This window comes from Danio rerio, chromosome 13 (assembly GCF_052040795.2).
Source record: "Danio rerio strain M-AB ecotype USA chromosome 13, GRCz13ab, whole genome shotgun sequence".
Taxonomy (NCBI): Eukaryota; Metazoa; Chordata; class Actinopteri; order Cypriniformes; family Danionidae; genus Danio; species Danio rerio.
In genome coordinates this window covers 34,567,784-34,585,155 of record NC_141033.1, presented here as the reverse complement: position 1 = coordinate 34,585,155, position 17,372 = coordinate 34,567,784, and the positions used below count along the sequence as shown (strand labels likewise).

The 17,372-nt window shown below is 39.3% G+C and overlaps 1 long non-coding RNA gene across 4 annotated transcripts in view; it reads left to right on the top strand.

The window, feature by feature from the left end:
- LOC147834234 (uncharacterized) overlaps positions 1-17,372 on the top strand; it is an 84,084-nt gene that overhangs the window by 60,767 nt on the left and 5,945 nt on the right. For 2 of the 4 annotated variants that reach the window (XR_015506173.1, XR_015506174.1), the window contains one exon: positions 7,560-8,641. The exons of 1 other annotated variant lie outside the window; for it this stretch is intronic. This is a non-coding gene — a long non-coding RNA (uncharacterized LOC147834234). Of the gene's footprint in view, positions 1-7,559; positions 8,642-10,961; positions 11,062-17,372 lie in introns of those variants that run through there. One more of the 4 variants, XR_015506176.1, reaches the window with a different exon arrangement.

Genomic DNA, 17,372 nt, shown 5'->3' with positions numbered 1-17,372 from the left:
GCGTCCATTGCGTCACATTGAACCAAATCTAAAAGCCAATTTGGCATCTTGGTCTCAAAGAAATGTTTTCTAACTGAAAGACGTTTTGATTTTTTTAAACTTCTAAAACAAGAAGTTTTTATAGCTCAATAACCTGCCATATGACAAAAGATTCCTCAAATGCATGTCACCTTTGAAGAATTTTAACCAAACCATTTCAGTTACCATTTATTTTGATTCTGTAGACAAAACAAAGATGGAGAAATTGTGTATTACCTTCTTATACGTTCTTACATCCATTTCAAAATAATGTTGAATTCTGACATCATTAATCAGAAATGACCTCTAAACGGCTGCGCTTGTATTATAAACCTAGAAGCGGTCAAGCTTTTGTTGATGGTTTCACTTTTATTTAAAACTTTAGCATTCATGCAGCTGCTCTGTCCCAGAGCTATCCAAAGGCAGAAACACGAACTGCACCTAAATGTTTACACATTGGACTACATTACAAATTCAGTGTATGGATAAGCATTGTGAACAACTTTGATGAAAACATACGGAAAAACACTTTCACTTGTCGAGATGTATATGCATAATATGTGTGTGTGCTGGTGTTCACAAGAGCAGTCCTTAACGTGCACATGTGTTAAGCAACTGAAGCAGAGCTTGAAGGTAAACAAACAGCCGTTTATCATAAGCATTTTATTGATGATTTTTTACACAGTTGGCATTAAGAAGGAACATAGCAACGTTATCTGACTAACATCTAGCAGCTAAATGTGTCTGGAAAAATATTCAAAGGCTTTTATTGTCATAAACAGCACGGATGTGAATTTGTCTGATTGTTCTGATTGGTTTCCCTGATATAGGTTGCGGCTGGAATGGCATCCGATGCGTAAAAACGTGTTGGATAAGTTAACGGTTCATTCCGCAGTGGCGACCCCAGATTAATAAAGGGCAAGCCAACAAGAAAATGAACGAATGAATGTATGAATGTTCTGATTGGCTAGAATAGTTGTTTCATGCCAGCACATTCTAATCGTGAACATGCTGTTTCCAGCAATTTTCCTTCTGTATTGACACAGATCAGCATTAAAATTACCAGTTACCGGCAAATTATATGTTACAACTTCTCTTTCTATAAATTGCCATAGCAAATTTACTAGTTTTTTTCAAAAAAGTGCCTGTTCACACTGATCCCTTTCTGGAAAATTGCCAGTAACGTCTGTAAGTGTGAACGAGGCTAAGGACTGAATTTGAATTGGTGTCAACGTGTATGTTTTTTAGTTTCAAAATCCTTTAAATGTTAGAATTTTTTTTATGATGGTCTTTTTCAGGCTTAAAAGTCCCGAATCATTGTAGATGTGTTGGAAAAACCCAACCAACATTTCACCATTTGCGCTCGACGGAAGAAAGAAAGCCATTCGGGTTTGGAATTCAACTTTTTGGTTGAACTGTTCCTTTAATATGCTATAGTTAAAAGAAAAGAAGATATGTAAAACAAAAGTCTCTTTGAAAAGTGTCTATTGGCTGCAGCTGCATGGAGACGGAATGGCTTAGTAACACACACACTTTCAGATGCCATCATATGTGCTGTGTTTGTATGTTAACGATCATTTTAAACACGAACAGAACAAGTAAATCACAAGCCAGTTTGACGTTTTCCTCGACTCTGTTGACCGTCATGTGTCCACTTCTCCTAAAAATTCTTTTGGGAAGTCCCTCGGCAAAGACAGAGGCACAAGAGAGAGGAAAGAGCGGATCACTAAACGAGTGTGGTACTTCCCCATCCCTCTCTCTCTCTCTCTCTCTCCATAACTGTAAATGTGTGCAGCTGTGCCTGGATGGGAAACAGCAGTATTCTGAGGAATGGAGAGATGAAGGGAAGACACATGTTAGAGTAATCTCTTCGTCTCTCTCTGTGAGTTACGAGCTCGCTTTCTTTCGCTCGTTCTCTCTTTCTTGCATTGAAGTCACAAAAATGGGAGGGTTTCTTGAGGTGAGACCGAAGAAATATGAATTCAACATCCTTCAGAGGCTTTGGAAGGAATCAGATTTATTTATGCTTGATACGTCCAAAATAGCATGTGATTATTATTACTATCCTTCATCCGGAGCAGTTTGGAGTGCTACTTTTAAACATCTCTGGCATGTAGCTCCAGTCCTCTGGGAAACAGATTACAGTAGAAAGCGAGCGAAAGAGAGTGATGCTCGTTGATGACATCACATCAGACATATAAATAACCTGCTTGCCGTGAACGTTTTTCTGCCAGTTTAATGTTTTTGGACACCCCTCATTTCTGCCCTTGTAAAAAGAGCAAGCGAGGAGGGGCGCTTTCGCTCGCCTCTTACATCTTACAGTTAGCTCACGGTCTGCCATGTTTGATCACATCCTGGCAGGGCGCAGCGCTAAGCATGTTGTTCGCAGGTGTTTTGCATTTTTGCACACTGTGTTGCGTTTATAGCACTCTAAGACATCTCCCTCACTCCCTCTGTCTAAGATTTCAGTGGAAATCAATGTGTCATCTGTAGTGATGGGCATATGGATGTTATCCTGAGGGCTGAGCAACATCGTAGCTCCCCCTAGTGGATTGAAACTTTAATCCAGGATTATTACATCAGGATTAGATCTTCAGATGTGAGATACATGGATGAGTCCTGATTAAAAGATGTCTCCGTTTTCTTGTACCCTGCAGTGGCATCTCATGCTGCCTGGCATTAATTATAGTCTACATCTTGATGCATTATTAAATCAGGAGAATGGAGCGAGCCATTCTACTCAAGCCGAGTCTAGTGATCAATAGCAGAGGTATTAAATGTCCTGATTTGATACACATGTCTAAATCATACTAAGTAGTGTGGTAAATAACTCATGCCAGTGGGTCAGTTGGTATCTGTTCAGATTTAGTCGAATAGGTTTAAATTCATCTGATGTTGTGTGACAGATTGTCATCCTTTCCAAAAACCTACTTAGCGGATTCGTTTGGAATTCCCATTGGCTGGGATTGTAAGCATGCCAGGGCTTTGCATGTGTGTCAGTCGTTTGATGGGATGGTTATGTGATATGGGTGGTGCTTTTTCCCTGCTGTGACTTATACTGCTCTGTGAATGGTTGTTTTTTATAGACCTTTTTATAGTATGTTGTTAGTATCTATCTATCTATCTATCTATCTATCTATCTATCTATCTATCTATCTATCTATCTATCTATCTATCTATCTATCTATCTATCTATCTATCTATCTATCTATCTATCTATCTATCTATCTATCTATCTATAGATATCTCTCTCTCTCTCTCTCTCTCTGTCTGTCTGTCTGTCAATGGTTTAATTTTTTGTACATAAAATAACAAAAATGATAAATAATGTTCTATTGTAGATCAGCATAACAGACATATTTATATAAAAATTACAGTTTTCAGTGGCTTTAGTGCATTTCTCACAGCACTATTTACATTTGAAATAGTTTACAAGTATTGATGTCAACGAAAGTGTCAGTGTCATCAAGATGAATAGTCTTGACACCATTGTTTATGAACAAGATGGTCATTTGGCTTTGTCATGTTTTCATTATGACAGTGTACATTTCTTCCAATGCAAAAAAAAGTCTAATTTTGGTGACACTTCCTGAAAATTCTCAAGACAGCACTATATACTGTTTGCACAGCCATTTAAAAACTACTGTAAAGTTAGACACTACAGTAAAATTAGACACCAGTTTGTTGGAAGGAATGAGAAACCGCTACTATGATGTGCACAAATGACTAAAAGTTTTGAGAAATGCATTAACTGTTGTGCAAATGTAAATAGTGTTGTGAGAAATGTACCAAAGCCACTGAGAAAAACTGTAATTGTGACCCGGACCACAAAACATCCATAATGCCTCATTCACACAAACAGTGACTTTGTTTGCCTGTCGCTCTGGGTGGGGACCTGCTGCAGACGCAGGTTGGGGTAGGTACAGCACGAATACAATTGGCCTCTGAGCGAGCTGAGAGAGGATCATGTGAGCTCTACTGGTGCTCCTATTGGCTGTTGTTCAAGATTGTAGCTCTTCTTTTGCATAAAGTTGAAGGATTCTCAACTTTGTCGCGCCATTCGACATTTCCACTTAGTTGTCAATGGTCGCTGTCACTTGCATAGATAAAGGTCGCCGGAAGTTGCTTGTCGCTTTGCTGCTGAAAGTCACACGCACAGATTTATGAAATATCTGCATTAGATTAAAGCTCAATAAATAAGCTTTCTGTTTTTAAAAGGTTGTCCACTTTGTTAGAATAAGGCAATCTGATTATTTCTCAAGATAACAAAATCTGGAATCTAAGGATTCCAAAAATATATAGAGAAAATCATGGTTGTCCAAATCACATTCTTAACTAACAAATAGCTATAAAAATAAATGAGTTTTGCTATATTTATGGTAAGAAATTTGCAAAATAAGTAGATCATGATATTAAATTGATATTTACCATAAAAGAAAAATTCATTTTGACCCACACTGTGTGTTTTTGGCTATTCCCACAAATCTGCCAGTGCAATTTAAGAGTGGTGTTCCAGTGTCACTTATATGAAAGAATAAGTGATCATAAGCTGTATTGTATTTCAAATTAATGAAAACTTCTTGCTAATCTAGTGCTTTTAATGCAGAGAAAATCCAGTCAAATGCATTCTAATCTAAATTGGGGAAGAAAATATATTGTTCTTATTATTATTACTGTTATTATTTTAATGTAATTTGGCTTGGGTATGAAAAGTCAGGCAGTATCCAGATTTTAAGGAGGCATAAAAAATCCAAACACCCATGGGGTGCAGCCAATGTTCAACATGCCCAAAACATTTCATCCAACAGTAGCAAAGAGAGGGAAAATACCCTGTTATTTCCAAATGCAGCAATGAGCGTGACGAATAGACCATTTTCCACAGACCGAGCTGGATAGAGAGAGAATGAAAGAGTGGATTTGGAGCAGGGTCCCTGCTCCTGCTCTGCATGGGCTCTCAGCGGGTGGTGACACAGGTAAACCCCAGTCATCTTTTCACAGTAAACCTCATTTATTGTTTCATTTCAGCATTTCTGCAGAACCATCTGCTTATTTAAGTTTCACATTTTTACCTTTTTCTTGCAAAAATCAATTGTGAACGGAGATTGAATTCTCTTTAGCAGGAAATAATATGTTGTTGATTGACTGGATATAGTGTTGCATGTTGAATATGTCTTATTTGCTGAAAACATATGTTTTGATTTGAACGTATGACCCTATGGAAACACCTCCAGCTTCTCTACAGAAGAATACACTGCAAATCCAGTGTGTCGGGACTCCAGCTGGGCCTCTCCATTTCTTCTCAAGGATGTTTATCTAATTAACATCCTCATGGTATTTTTTCTCAAATTCCTGATTAGACTGCAGAACGAAACAGTGGCAGATGAGGTCTAAGAGAGATCATCTTCAGCTCCGTGGCTGATTCTTTCTTCCCCTAAACTGAGAGTGTTGTAACACATGCTGAAGTGCAATAGCATTAGTTAAAGCCATTAGGAATGAGCCACAGGTGTAAAATCGCTTCCATGCATGAGCCCAGTCTGCTGATGGGAATTTTAATGTAATCAGATTCCATGTCTGATTTATATGAATTGTATTGTGGTTAGGTAAATGGATGATAAATGACTAAACAAGTTTTGTCTTCATCTACAAAGAAAAAAACACCACTGGTTATTGGAAGTTCTGTATGTTTTAGTAGATATTTTTGGTGTTTAATTAAGCTTCAATTACTTTAAAATTCTAATGTTTGCGAAAATAAACAATAGGATTTTTAAGTGTTTTTGAAGGATCCTTTGGCAGATAATTTTATACAAAACAACTTTCTAGAGGGCGAGGCAGTGTCGCAGTAGGTAGTGCTGTTGCCTCACAGCAAGAAGGTTGCTGGGTCGCTGGTTCAAACCTCGTGTGGATTTTGCATGTTCTCCCTGCCTTCGCGTGGGTTTCCTCCGGGTGCTTCGGTTTCCCCCACAGTCCAAAGACATGCGGTACAGGTGAATTGGGTAGGCTAAATTGTCCGTAGTGTATGAGTGTGTGTGAATGTGTGTGTGGATGTTTCCCAGAGATGGGTTGCCTTTATTCTCTGTGCGTTTATATGGTTTAATGAATGAATAAATACTAGAAACTCATAGACCGCTAAATATTGAAGGGAATGTGGAGACAACATTAAAAATATATAGTTTTATTACTTTCTTATTTACATTTATGAAAAGAAATGTTTTTTTTTTTATATAGACTTTTTATAATAAAAAAAATAACCAAATAAAATCCTATTTCTCATCTTGCGCGCATGGACCTGCTTGTATAAAACTGGAATACATCACATCCAGTCGGCTGGTTGCAAACGTTCTAGTCGCAGGGATTCAAATATTTCAACGGATCCGCAGCTCAATTCAGATCCGAATTTTCCGCATACAGAGATGATCAAACTCCACGCAGCTCCCGGACTGCTCTCTATTGGAAATGAATGACTTCCTGTATGTCGCTTGTCGTTTGTCATGTGCAGTGAAAAGGAGGCTTTACAGGCTTTAATTCACATAAACCGCGCGGACGTGAATGCGTCTGAGTGTTCTGACTAAAGAAGTAGACGTTTTTAGTAAGCGTGTTCTAGAAATAAACGCGCTCTTTCTGGCAATCTTCCTTCTGAATTCACACAGAGCAGCAAATTACGGGTGATGTTACAACTTCTATTTCCAGAATATAGTCAGAATGAAATTACCAGTATTTTCAAAAAGGGCCTGTTCACACATATAGACCTTTCCAGAAAATTGATGGTAATGTGTGAAAGAGGCTAAAGATAAAGCCAATTTTGTAGATGGGGGTGGTTGGGAGGCCATGATGGGTAAGGGTCGATGGAGGGAATTTAGCCAGGACACCTGGGTTATACCTACTCTTTTCAAGATGTGCCATGGGATTATTTATGACCACAGAGAGTCAGGACCTCGGTTTAACGTCTCATCCAAAAGACGGCGCCCACTGACAGTATGGTGTCCACTTCACTTGTCCTAGAAAATTAGGACTAGAAGGTCAAATGTAAACACAAATATAATGGCCTACTAATGGTCATGTTTATTACAGATTTATGACTAGTTGTGTGGTAATATGATAAGTTGTGGTGACATCTAAAATCTTAAACAATGTCATATTTGTGTTTAAAATGACATAACTGAGCAACTGACACTAAATAATAAATATTGATTCATAAAATTGTCATGTTCATTGCGTGGCATATCATGATTAAGATGTCATGACAGTCTAATAAATGCCTCGTTCTATTACAATGTTACCTTTTATACGTTAAACTGTAGCAGATCAATATAAATATAGCATATTAAAGTTTGAGAGATGAAGCGACTGAGTTACAGACAATGGAAAATATTCTGCACTACTTATATCTGAAGCTGGGATATATACAGCAGACCCCCGACTATAAAAGCTCTTTACAAGGGGAACAGCACACCTCGCTTTAATTTTCAGTTTGCACCTGTTCATTAATGTGGCCGTCTTTCTCTTTCTCTCTTAAATGATTCTTCTTTTTTTCCTTCTTGCAGACACAGACTCCTGCAGCTTTAACACCTTCTGTGGCTTTTCAGGAGAACCAGGTGCGTCTCTGTTGATTTGCTCTTTGGCACCGAAGCTGATACTGGCCGGGTGATTTAGGGAGCCGGGCATCACTCCGCCACTGCCTCGGGCTGGAAGATATACGTGAGATTGGTGTTAACAGCACTAAACAGCCCATGAGTCAGAACATGTTGTGTGGAGTTTAATATGATGTGCATCTGCTGCTGATTAAGAGGGGGTTTCATTAGACAGAGGGGTGTGTGTGTGTGTGTGTGTGTGTGTGTGTGTTCACAATAAGGAGAGATTTCGGGCTAATAATAGTCAGTCATAATGGAAACTTCAGTCTCACTGCTGTTGTTTAACAGGAGGTATTCTGCACCTGCTGGCTGAACAGTAAACATTGCATTTTCCATTGTGTAGTTTTTATTTAAGAGTCTAAATCACTGCCCTAGCTGGTCTGCACATCAGGCTACAAGAGAATGATTTGATTCTCCAATCATTTTAATGAATGACTGTAAACATGACAGAAGTTTTTTTTTGGTTGGTGGCGTATTAAATGCAATTTTTGCTGCTAAATTGCTCGTATTCATAACAAACAAATTTGTTCAACGATAGCATGACTGAGTGTGGGATCATGGGAGTTGTTGTCTTCATTAGAAGAAATCATGTTTGTGGGTGAGTTAAAGTATTCAAAACTTGTAACGCAGCACGAAAGCAGCAGAGCTTCTGTTATGCCACAGTCCATGCTTCATATTTGATTGGTCATGATCCGGTAGTGAAGAAACAAAACAGTGCTATGTTTTACTCAGCGGATGCCCTTCCAGCCGCAACCCAGTACTGTGAAACATCCATCTTATTCACATATGGCCAATTTAGATTATTCAGTTCACCTATACTACATGTCTTTGGACTGTGGGGGAAACCAGAGCACCTGGAGGAAACCCATGTGAAGATGGGGAGAACATGTAAACTCCACACAGCCGGGACTCAAACTACCACCCTTCTTGCTGTGAGGCAACAGTGCTAACCACTGAGCCACCGTGCTGCCCCAATACTCTGTTTTAGCTGACAGCTGAGTGTTTATTAATGAATAATATTTTGAAAGGAAAAACTAGGGTGTAGAATCGATTTAGAATCGGTATTAAAGATTTACCAACCCGGGCTCATTGTGGAAACATAGCCCCGCGGACGTTTCTGCGTACCGCGATTTACATCCAGGGAGGTACGTATTCAAGCGGTTTTTTGTTTTCGCGGATCCGCGAGAGGCCGCTGTGCGCGCTTTTTCGCGTCTCGGGCGCCTCTCGGGAGCGCGCGTCGTTCGCGCCCGCGCCGTTCTTGCGCGAAAAGCTGCCGGATTGAAAAAAAAAAAAAAGCAAAAGCCCTCGTCTTCGATTTCAACTGCGTTTTCGGATCCCGCCGCGTTCTCGCCCTTATTTTTTGGATGCCGTTTTTCGTCTTACCTGATTTCCGGAACCTGCTGTTCCCCGGACTCGATCCCAGTCGTCGTCCACCACGGCCGGCTCCGGCTCCTCCTCCGGGGCCTCCGCTCCGCTGACGCAACGCTGTGAGCTAAGCGGACAAACTGATTGCATCGGGAAAGCCCTCCACTCAGAGGCGAGCCACCGGCCGGCGAGCGCGAAGAGAAGGGGCGGAGCGGCGCCACACCGCCCCGCAGCGTTCGCTCAAAAAAAAACAAACGCGGCCTTTATGTACCTCCGGCCACGTAAATCACGGTCTCCAGAAACGTCCGCGGGGCTACGTTTACAGAATTAGCTTAGTTTGAGATTTACAGTATCGTATCGAAGTCAAAAGTTTTGTATGTGACAACACTATAACATAGCTCTAGTAGTTTTGATATATTTATGGAAAAAAAAATACTTCTGCTTTTAGTAAAAGATTTAGCTCAAACTTTGGTCATTGATGAGTTCTAAAAATGCAAATCAATGGCATTTTTTATTAAGTGGTTCCATCATAATGTGGAGTCTGTCTTTAGAGGGATATGCAAATAAAAATATAAATAAATGGAAGTAAATTAGTATTTTTATGCTTTTGCAATAAATTGTAAAAGACAAAAGTTCTAAAAATGCTAATTTTATCACATTTGTGTGATTTCCATGCACAGCTGTTGCTAGCTAGATTTCATTACATGTGCATAAAAAAGAACCATTAAAAAGCATAAGCTGAAGCCAAAAATATGTGTCTGCTCGAACTGACCCTTAAACTGCACATCTTTTTCCTCGAATGAAAAGTGTCCCAATTCCATTTGGAGCTAAAAATTAAACCTTCTGCCGGTGAGGGTCTGCAGTGAGTCATTTTCTAATATGGCTCTGTTTGTTTATGCTAGGCATCAAGGAAACTGTCCTCTTGAAACCACTCTGAGATAAACACCTGTGGCCAAAAAGACCTTGCGTTTAGCTCTGTATGTTGCCTGTCCATATGTAAGTAACTATGCATATCCATAAAAGAACAACAGCTGGCTAATGCTAACAAAAATGGTCAAAGACAGTGGGTTGATGTCAGAAGACATTAATTAGGGCATAGCTGTGTTATTTTCTGCCTGATGCAGAACACACATACCACATTTTAAAAGGGGGAGATTTTTTTGTTTAGAGAAGTGCTGACCCATTTTCAGACCAACAGAAAGTACGTTGTGTTTAATTGTTCGGCCTTTGTTTGCGTTAGTTTATGTGAGGGAGAAACCTACAAACATCTGTCGACCAAATGAGCTGGTGTTTCATCAGTCGAGTATGCTCTGTTCTGAGCACACTTTAAATGAGATGCTACACAACCACTGCTTGGGCACACATGTACAATTTTCTAAAAAACAGGGCTTATTATCAGTGCGAAGGAGATTTACTGCCCATATGCCGCTGGAACAGTTCCGTTACAAGAAGTCATTTTTGTTTTGTTTTTTATCTGTTTGAGGCATTGAAAATCTGCACTGAAGTTTCATCCATTTAAACATGCTTGAACAGAATGAATGATATTTATTTACTTTTTATTTGTTTGTTTATTTCTTCCAATATGTTTGATTACTGCTGTCAAAACTGTTCAATCTTTGAATGCCAGTAAAAATAAAAAGACTTCTTGCCATTTCAGTGGGTTGCCAAGTCCAAACAGCCTCAAGCAGCACCTAGCACACCTGTACAAGAAACAGCTTCTCCTACCTGGCCAGCAACGCTCTTCATAGTAATCCGCTATTCTGTTTCTTCTTAGCTTATCTCATTGTGCCAGGTCTCCTCTGTGGTTAGGCCTTGGGCAGCAGTGTGTTCCCCAGCAGGGCCCGAGCTAATTTATTAGCCCATAAAAGCCTGCGCAGCCTCCAGTAGAGCTTTGATATATTCATCACAATGTGCTGGCTTGTAAAAATACTCAACCCCCTGAGAGATTTCAGCACTTTGTTTACAAGGACCTGTTGCAGGAGGAGGCGGAGGGGAAAACAGGGATGAAAAAGAAGAGAGGAGGACTGCAGAACAGGTGTTGCTGGAACAGGTAATGGCTTTTGGCTTTGAGAAATGAGAGTTTTCATGCTTCCCAAGTCAATTTCAATTACAGTCAGGTGCCTGGTGTAAAACAAGGATTAGAAGAGAAAAATAGCCTAGGTTGTGTTGGTATGAGCTGTGTCTCATTTCAGAGGCTGCATTCTCAGAAGGATGCAGACTTCAAAGGTGAGTCCTTCGAAGTCCACACAGGCTGAACAGAGCGTTTTGAAATGAGACTGTTAATAAGTGCTGATAAAATTTGTAATTACTTTTTTTCAAAGGGATTTTGAAACTTATTTTAAGCGATCTGAAGGCAAAACAAGAAACTGAAAATGTTTCCTTTGATTAATACATGTACAAATAAATGTGTAAACTGTCTTTAAAATCACTTTTTCGTAAGACATATATCATACACATATACATATATATGTCATATACATCAGTCATATTGTTTTAGTTTTTTAACATGTGTTTAGATATGCACGCAAAATAAACCTAATTCATACATTTAAACAGGAGTTTTATTTTAAAAACATCCTGCCATTATCAGCGCGCAATGAGACTTGGGATGTTCTTGGCTGCAAAGGATCCACCAGTTGTGTCCCTCATTACCTGGGAAACAAAGGAGGCATTTGGAGGTTGCGTTTTAAGAAGCCTTCGAATTTTTTAAAAATGAGACAGCCTTTGTCACGCCACGATATCGCAGCTCACTTTGAACGCATCTTTCGGAGGATGCAGCCTCTGAAATGAGGCACAGCTATGGTCACCTTAAAATGTGTGTGAATCTGAATATACAGTGTTTATTTTTAAATTTGTTATTCTTTAGGCAATATTTGATCCTTTGCAAGTTAATCCACTCAATGAAATGTTGATTTAATCATTTTTAATCAAAGTCTGACCATTTGCTTCCACTTTTGGAGTGACAGTCCTTCTCTGATGACATCAGTTTAATGGCTTCAGCCACAAAATTCTTAACCACAGCCCTTTTACCCTTAATTTGCTGCAAGGAAATGATGCAAAAAAAGAAAGCCCCACTCGCTACTCAATATTCAGTTTCAGTTGAAAGTACATCAACATGCTGAAATAAAAACCTCCACAATTTCTGACTCACTTTGTATTTTTTGTATATTTTGGCCTAAGCTAAACTAAACTGGAATTTCAAGCATATGCGAAGTTAACACTTAAGGTTATTGCACACATTTTAAAATGTTTAATCACATTAAAAATGACATTGTGAGAATCATATTGACACACGGCAAAATAAGCATTTTGAGAGGTGTTTTGGCCATTCAGAGCCGCCATACAAATGAAAAGCTAAATACAGAATGCCATCATTTGAGTTACAGATAACTTTATGACAAACACAGTGCATAAAATAAAGACAGAATGTGGCAGACAGTTGAAAATCCCTATATGTTGGATTCAGTGACTGGTGCACCTCTGCTTTGCTGCTGTTTGGTGTGTGTCCGTACCTTTGACCCACTGCCCATAGACATTAGCATTGTCCACTTTCGGTCCGTTGCTTCAACATGTCAACGCAGCCGCTATTCATTTTAATGTCTACTAACAGTCTCTGTTCAGGATTTGTTTACGTATGTGAATGTGTGAAGTATCACAAGCAATGTATCAAAATTCCACTGATTTACTGAAATAAACTTTGCATTTGAGGATAATTCAGTGCAGCTCTCTCCTCTATGCAGTATTGGATGAACACAATATGCAGCCTATTCTTCTTTCTTTTTCTTCTTTGGAGAAAAGAAAACAAAGTACACTGTAAAATATCCAACTAACAAATTGTTAACTCAGTTTAAAATTGTAAGTTAGGGGGACATATTTTTTGAACAAGGGTTGAATTTACTCATAAAAACGATTTAACTGCATGTTTGTTCAGTAAAAAGTAAAAGAAACAATTTGTTGAGGAGACTTTGAATTTAGATTTCTTTATTTGAGCATTTACTACTGTAAAAAATAAACAGTTAAGTTAACTTAACAAATTTTGACGCAACCAGCTGCAAAAGAATGTTGAGTTTCAAGAGTTCACACTTAGCTGATGATTGATTATAAAGCTTGTTTAGCATGCTGTCCCGGGAGAGAGCCCTGAGCTCATAGGATCCTCAAGCCTGGGGCTCTCTCCCGTTTGCAGGGCAAGAGGGGAGTTTGAGTTCAAGTAGGTCTCGAGAACTCCCCTGCTGTAGTGGCTAATGAACAGATAGTGATTGCTCTTAAGGGATAACTACTTACTAGGTGCATGTCTATGGTTCCGATTTGGATTAGTCATGTTTTTGGATTGAGGGGAGAAACCTGGGAACCCGGGGGAAACCCACGTGAGCACAGGGAGAATGTAAAAACTCCACACAGAAACGTTGGCTGGCTTGGTAAGGACTTGAACCAGTGACGTTCTTGCTGTGAGGCAATAGTACTAACCACTGGGCCACCATGCCACCCATCTAGGAAAGGAGGAAGAGTAGGGGTGGAAGGGGGATTCTTCAAAACGAAGATGGCTGTTATATGGAACTTAGGGTGTTTATAGTGGCTTAGGAATCGTCTGATTGGTGAATCCTGAATTGAAAAATGCTGGACCAGCCTCAAGCAATCATAAGCACGTGATCCTCTCGAAATTAGTTTATAAATAAACTACACTTAATAAACTTCAGTAGTTAAAGTTGTCAAATTATTCCGTAAAGAACTTGACTTAAAACAGCCTTTTCAGTCAACTTAAAAAATTATTTGGCATGACTTTCTATGAATCTTAATGAACTCATAATTTCTTTGCAGGTGATTGCTTTACAATTTTAAGCTAACTCAACTTTTTATTTTTTACATTATATCACTGCTTAAACTGCCTCGTTTAATGTTTTTTTCAACTTGTTGAAATGTTTTGCCTTTTTTCATAATGGATTATTTAATACGCATTAGACTCAGTGTGCAAGGTTTGCTTACATGATGAATTTTTCACAAATATTTCGGACTGGGCGAGGCAGTGGCGCAGTAGTTTGTCCGTAGTGTATGACTGTGTGTGTGAATGTGTGTGTGGATGTTTCACAGAGATGGGTTGTGGCTGGAAGGGCATCCGCTGCGTAAAAACTTGCTGGATAAGTTGGTGGTTCATTCCGCTGTGGCGACCCCGGATTAATAAAGATCTACGCTGACAAGAAAATGAATGAATGAATATTTCGGACTTCAGTGTGCCTTAACTCTTGATGTCTGAAAATGACAATATTGAATTAAGGATTTATTGGAATACTGCTAGTCAGTTATTATAAGTAGATTAAGTGACTTAAATTAAGTACATGTTCACACCTCTCAAAATGATGTTGAACTTTGATTGGTTGCTTAACACGTCAGCCAGTTTAACACCCCGCAAAAGGAGTCCAGGACTTCAGTCATGCCTGACTTTGAACACCTTGGCTGTGTGAAGTCCAGGTTCTTTACCGGATTTATAAATCCCAACATTATTGACCCAGTCAAAAGACATAAAATTCCCTGCCTTGAAACAAGAAAGCTGATGTTGGGCAGTAAATGTGACTTTCATACTCCAACATGCCAAACAGATGTACTAAATCTCCATATTTGGGTCTGCAGTGTAATTCGCAGCATATAAGTAGAGCGGCTCAGCACCACCACAGATTATTGCAGATGAAAGTTGCTTACAGCACTCGCATCGGCTGATTTTTCTGAGGTTTGACTTGAGGTTAGAGGAGGTGACACTATAGCAACCGATTTGAAAACACTACAAGTGCATTGCAAATTAGAATTGACTCAAGCAACTCACCTTTGACCTTTAGGATAAGAACTGCCCTGTTTCTGTGGCTCTGACTCCACTAAGATCTGCCCAGGGATGATGGTTTTGGCTTGACATAAGGAACAGAATTGCTTTGCCCCTCCCATTAACTTTTTTGGAATTAGAGGCAATGCAGATGTTAAGTGCCTTTACAGAACTGTGCTTGCACCGGCCCTTTATGTCCACGGACATTAAAACCATGAGACTTAAATCTGGCCCGACATTACACAGGCAGTGGTGTGTACTGTAGGCGATGTACTAAAGCTCATGTGATTTTGGCGTACTTCGCCTTCCACCCACGCGGTCTTGACGAGGTCTCGCCTTTGCCTACAGTAGCTGAGCATAATGGCAGCTCTTGGCTTGTGAAGCCGCCTGATTTCGCCAGACAGCACTGCTCTTTTCTCACTGCTGTGGTTTAGGTTTGGCTCATGGCATGTGGGGGATTTGAGACATTGGAAAGGCATTTCCCTGTGTGACCACAAAGTCTTGCCCTCCTGTGTGAGAATGAGGCAGGTTCTGGCACCCAGACTCTGCTAATGAAAGATTTAATTTCAGTTAAGGGCTATAGGAGGGTCACTCACTTTCCATCTGACATAATGCAGATCACGAACGTGCTGTTGTTTTATTTGGTTACCTAGCTGTGTTGTCTGGGCCACACAGGGAACGTTGAGTTTGTGACAAAGGCTGAATCTTCCTATGCGCTCGCAATTTCCGCTGTGTCTAATCGTCTCCACATCCAACATAAGGCCTGAATTATCAGACGTCTGAATCACCTGTATTCTGCCAGTTGTTTTGGTTTGTTTGCGGCTATTTTTGGAGACATTATGCGATCGCTCTGAGCGTTGAGTTTCCCCATGACTCCCACCTTAAGTTCAATGTCCATGTGTGCGAATACAGTTTTGATTCTCGGTTCGCTCATTCTCTGCACCCTCACCCAAATAAACCCTCCATGCAGGTCCAAAGGAAATCGAGTCTTATTTGAGATATGTGATCCTCTCACAAATAGTTTTTGGTTTACATCAGGAGACGTTCCAAGAGGTTTGTATTAATTTTAAAACAAAACAGAGCAAAAGGTATTGTGAAGGCTCTCACGTAAGAAGGAAGGGTGGAAAGGTCATACATAGTTGTATAGCAAATCCTCGTCCTAAAATGGCAACGTCGTAACCTCTACTCAGAACCTAAGGACTGTGGTCTGTTTAACGAGTGTGTGCTGTGTTCAAAAGCAGTTTGTTCCTGGGCTTTAATAGATTTAGTCTGTGGGTAGGGTCACTGGTTCCCCTGAGGGAGGTTATTGCCTTGTAAACTGTGTTAACATGTATGTTAATGTTACTGTATTTCACTACAGGATATGAAGTCCCCAAAGTCCTGCAGCCGCTGCATGAGACTCCATTTCAAATTTACAACTTTTAATGATTTGTTTGGCACAATTTGGGAGCATAGTTAATATTTTTATTGTTATTAGAGATTTTTCAAGGGTGATATCAGAAGTTTCAGACCCATTTCTGGCAATGTGACAGTTAGCATTTTAATAAAAGCTTGTCTCGGAATGTGTTGTCTTGGTCAGTGGTAATGTTCACTGATTTGTTAAAGATGAATTCTATAAAGTTAGTGTTGGTAACATGTTAGAAATTTCTAAAGTAAATAAACACTGTATTCAATGGTTTTGATAATATGCACATAAAAAAAGAAAATTTCTTTTAAAAGATAATTAAAGGACTTGATAAAACCTCCATTATCATTTTCCAAATTAGTATTAATATTATTAATAATATAATCAGTGGTGTAAAGTAACAAATTACAAATACTCAAACTACTGTAATTGAGTAGTTTTTCTCTTAAATTTACTAAGTATTTTAAAAAATGTGAACTTTTACCTTGCATTAAGTACATTTTTAATGTTGTATTGGTACTTTTACTCCACTACTTTCCTTCAATCTGCAGTTACTACTTTTTTTTTCTTCTTGTCTATGGGGATTAGAAAATTCAGTCCTGTGATTCCTGTCCAATCAAATTGAACATAGAAAATAAATCGCATCATACTGAACTACTTCAAGACATGGGCGATTTATAATTGCAACAAACTATAATTGTTTTTGAACCGTTAAAAGTGTTCAAGAAGATGTCCAAAATCTTTACGCGCATTGACCCAGAGACTTTTAAGATAAATGTCGCTAATGAGAAGATGACGGATGTTGTATGATGACCAGAATGGCCTTAAACACCCAGAAAGCACAAAACGTCAACATGACGTCAGTTTGACATTGCACCCCAACTTCGTGGGAACGTTGCATTTTGTTTGGAAATGAATATCGGGTTGACTTCAACATCCAACCTAAAATCAACCAAATACCAACATCTAATGATGTTACAGCTTGATATTATGTGGATACTACCACTATGATGTTATCAGATATTGGATTTTGGTTGTCAGTATTTGACGTCAATATTTGATGTTAATATGATATTGGTTTAAGATGTTGGCTCGACGTTGGATTTTGATCACTGTCTAACACAACCTAAAATCAACCAAATATCAGCGT